At 59.5% G+C, this 4,238-nt stretch overlaps 2 non-coding genes across 2 annotated transcripts in view; both read left to right on the top strand.

Annotated features, from left to right (window-relative positions):
* Positions 1 to 1,280: 1,280 nt before the first annotated feature.
* On the top strand, positions 1,281 to 1,435 carry LOC124741651. The gene has a single exon (XR_007010001.1). It is a non-coding gene; the product is annotated as a 5.8S ribosomal RNA (ribosomal RNA).
* Positions 1,436 to 1,622: 187 nt separating this feature from the next.
* LOC124741667 overlaps positions 1,623 to 4,238 on the top strand; it is a 6,521-nt gene continuing 3,905 nt past the window's right edge. Inside the window, exon 1 of the ribosomal RNA XR_007010011.1 lies at positions 1,623 to 4,238. This exon is cut by the window's right edge and continues 3,905 nt beyond it. This is a non-coding gene — a ribosomal RNA (large subunit ribosomal RNA).

Raw genomic sequence — 4,238 nt, 5'->3', positions numbered from 1 at the left:
GCATTCGTATTGCGACGTTAGAGGTGAAATTCTTGGATCGTCGCAAGACGAACAGAAGCGAAAGCATTTGCCAAGTATGTTTTCATTAATCAAGAACGAAAGTTAGAGGTTCGAAGGCGATCAGATACCGCCCTAGTTCTAACCATAAACGATGCCAGCCAGCGATCCGCCGCAGTTCCTCCGATGACTCGGCGGGCAGCCTCCGGGAAACCAAAGCTTTTGGGTTCCGGGGGAAGTATGGTTGCAAAGCTGAAACTTAAAGGAATTGACGGAAGGGCACCACCAGGAGTGGAGCCTGCGGCTTAATTTGACTCAACACGGGAAACCTCACCAGGCCCGGACACCGGAAGGATTGACAGATTGATAGCTCTTTCTTGATTCGGTGGGTGGTGGTGCATGGCCGTTCTTAGTTGGTGGAGCGATTTGTCTGGTTAATTCCGATAACGAACGAGACTCTAGCCTGCTAACTAGTCGCGTGACATCCTTCGTGCTGTCAGCGATTACTTTTCTTCTTAGAGGGACAGGCGGCTTCTAGCCGCACGAGATTGAGCAATAACAGGTCTGTGATGCCCTTAGATGTTCTGGGCCGCACGCGCGCTACACTGAAGGAATCAGCGTGTCTTCCTAGGCCGAAAGGTCGGGGTAACCCGCTGAACCTCCTTCGTGCTAGGGATTGGGGCTTGCAATTGTTCCCCATGACGAGGAATTCCAGTAAGCGCGAGTCATAAGCTCGCGTTGATTACGTCCTGCCCTTTGTACACACCGCCCGTCGCTACTACCGATTGAATGATTTAGTGAGGTCTTCGACTGGTACGCGGCATTGACTCTGTCGTTGCCGATGCTACCGGAAAGATGACCAAACTTGATCATTTAGAGGAAGTAAAAGTCGTAACAAGGTTTCCGTAGGTGAACCTGCGGAAGGATCATTACCGACTAGACTGCATGTCTTTCGATGTGCGTGTCGTGTCGCGCAACACGCTACCTGTACGGCTCGCCGTAGCCGTGCGCCGCGTGCGGAACCACGCGTGCCTCTCAAAACTAGCGGCAATGTTGTGTGGTACGAGCGCTGAAGCGCTGGAGCGGCTGGCCTGCGGCACCTGGCGCCTGGCGCCGGTTTTGAATGACTTTCGCCCGAGTGCCTGTCCGCTCCGGTGTGGAGCCGTACGACGCCCGTCGGCCGTGAGGCCGTTGGACACAGAACGCTGGAACAGGGGCCGCCACACGCCTCACTCCCGCCTATGCGACCGTCTCGAAAGAGACGGCGGAAACTGAGAAAAGATCACCCAGGACGGTGGATCACTCGGCTCGTGGGTCGATGAAGAACGCAGCAAATTGCGCGTCGACATGTGAACTGCAGGACACATGAACATCGACGTTTCGAACGCACATTGCGGTCCATGGATTCCGTTCCCGGGCCACGTCTGGCTGAGGGTCGGCTACGTATACTGAAGCGCGCGGCGTTTGCCCGCTTCGCAGACCTGGGAGTGTCGCGGCCGCCTGTGGGGCCGGCCGCGTCTCCTCAAACGTGCGATGCGCGCCCGTCGCCTGGCGGTTCGCATACCGGTACTTTCTCGGTAGCGTGCACAGCCGGCTGGCGGTGTGGCGTGCGACACCTCGTACAACGACCTCAGAGCAGGCGAGACTACCCGCTGAATTTAAGCATATTACTAAGCGGAGGAAAAGAAACTAACAAGGATTCCCCCAGTAGCGGCGAGCGAACAGGGAAGAGTCCAGCACCGAACCCCGCAGGCTGCCGCCTGTCGTGGCATGTGGTGTTTGGGAGGGTCCACTACCCCGACGCCTCGCGCCGAGCCCAAGTCCAACTTGAATGAGGCCACGGCCCGTAGAGGGTGCCAGGCCCGTAGCGGCCGGTGCGAGCGTCGGCGGGACCTCTCCTTCGAGTCGGGTTGCTTGAGAGTGCAGCTCCAAGTGGGTGGTAAACTCCATCTGAGACTAAATATGACCACGAGACCGATAGCGAACAAGTACCGTGAGGGAAAGTTGAAAAGAACTTTGAAGAGAGAGTTCAAAAGTACGTGAAACCGTTCTGGGGTAAACGTGAGAAGTCCGAAAGGTCGAACGGGTGAGATTCACGCCCATCCGGCCACTGGCCTCCGCCCTCGGCAGATGGGGCCGGCCGCCCGCGCGGAGCAATCCGCGGCGGGGTCGTGTCCGGTTGCCTTTCCACTCGCCGCGGGGTGGGGCCGTTCCGGTGTGCGGTGGGCCGCACTTCTCCCCTAGTAGGACGTCGCGACCCGCTGGGTGCCGGCCTACGGCCCGGGTGCGCAGCCTGTCCTTCCGCGGGCCTCGGTTCGCGTCTGTTGGGCAGAGCCCGGTGTCCTGGCTGGCTGCCCGGCGGTATATCTGGAGGAGTCGATTCGCCCCTTTGGGCGCTCGGGCTCCCGGCAAGCGCGCGCGGTTCTTCCCGGATGACGGACCTACCTGGCCCGGCCCCGGACCCGCGCCGCTGTTGGCTCGGGATGCTCTCGGCGGAATAATCGCTCCCGTCAGCGGCGCTTCAGCTTTGGACAATTTCACGACCCGTCTTGAAACACGGACCAAGGAGTCTAACATGTGCGCGAGTCATTGGGCTGTACGAAACCTAAAGGGCGTAATGAAAGTGAAGGTCTCGCCTTGCGCGGGCCGAGGGAGGATGGGGCTTCCCCGCCCTTCACGGGGCGGCGGCCTCCGCACTCCCGGGGCGTCTCGTCCTCATTGCGAGGTGAGGCGCACCTAGAGCGTACACGTTGGGACCCGAAAGATGGTGAACTATGCCTGGCCAGGACGAAGTCAGGGAAACCCTGATGGAGGTCCGTAGCGATTCTGACGTGCAAATCGATCGTCGGAGCTGGGTATAGGGCGAAAGACTATCGAACCATCTAGTAGCTGGTTCCCTCCGAAGTTTCCCTCAGGATAGCTGGTGCTCGTACGAGTCTCATCCGGTAAAGCGAATGATTAGAGGCCTTGGGGCCGAAACGACCTCAACCTATTCTCAAACTTTAAATGGGTGAGATCTCCGGCTTGCTTGATATGCTGAAGCCGCGAGCAAACGACTCGGATCGGAGTGCCAAGTGGGCCACTTTTGGTAAGCAGAACTGGCGCTGTGGGATGAACCAAACGCCGAGTTAAGGCGCCCGAATCGACGCTCATGGGAAACCATGAAAGGCGTTGGTTGCTTAAGACAGCAGGACGGTGGCCATGGAAGTCGGAATCCGCTAAGGAGTGTGTAACAACTCACCTGCCGAAGCAACTAGCCCTGAAAATGGATGGCGCTGAAGCGTCGTGCCTATACTCGGCCGTCAGTCTGGCAGTCATGGCCGGTCCTTGCGGCCGGCCGCGAAGCCCTGACGAGTAGGAGGGTCGCGGCGGTGGGCGCAGAAGGGTCTGGGCGTGAGCCTGCCTGAGCCGCCGTCGGTGCAGATCTTGGTGGTAGTAGCAAATACTCCAGCGAGGCCCTGGAGGGCTGACGCGGAGAAGGGTTTCGTGTGAACAGCCGTTGCACACGAGTCAGTCGATCCTAAGCCCTAGGAGAAATCCGATGTTGATGGGGGCCGTCATAGCATGATGCGCTTTGTGCTGGCCCCCGTTGGGCGAAAGGGAATCCGGTTCCTATTCCGGAACCGGCAGCGGAACCGATACAAGTCGGGCCCCTCTTTTAGAGATGCTCGTCGGGGTAACCCAAAAGGACCCGGAGACGCCGTCGGGAGATCGGGGAAGAGTTTTCTTTTCTGCATGAGCGTTCGAGTTCCCTGGAATCCTCTAGCAGGGAGATAGGGTTTGGAACGCGAAGAGCACCGCAGTTGCGGCGGTGTCCCGATCTTCCCCTCGGACCTTGAAAATCCGGGAGAGGGCCACGTGGAGGTGTCGCGCCGGTTCGTACCCATATCCGCAGCAGGTCTCCAAGGTGAAGAGCCTCTAGTCGATAGAATAATGTAGGTAAGGGAAGTCGGCAAATTGGATCCGTAACTTCGGGATAAGGATTGGCTCTGAGGATCGGGGCGTGTCGGGCTTGGTCGGGAAGTGGGTCAGCGCTAACGTGCCGGGCCTGGGCGAGGTGAGTGCCGTAGGGGTGCCGGTAAGTGCGGGCGTTTAGCGCGGGCGTGGTCTGCTCTCGCCGTTGGTCGGCCTCGTGCTGGCCGGCGGTGCAGGATGCGCGCGCCTGCGCGGCGTTCGCGCCCCGGTGCTTCAACCTGCGTGCAGGATCCGAGCTCGGTCCCGTGCCTTGGCCTCCCACGGAT

Source organism: Schistocerca piceifrons, unplaced genomic scaffold, assembly GCF_021461385.2.
Source record: "Schistocerca piceifrons isolate TAMUIC-IGC-003096 unplaced genomic scaffold, iqSchPice1.1 HiC_scaffold_1976, whole genome shotgun sequence".
NCBI lineage: Eukaryota > Metazoa > Arthropoda > Insecta > Orthoptera > Acrididae > Schistocerca > Schistocerca piceifrons.
This window is presented reverse-complemented; position numbering and strand designations above follow the sequence as displayed.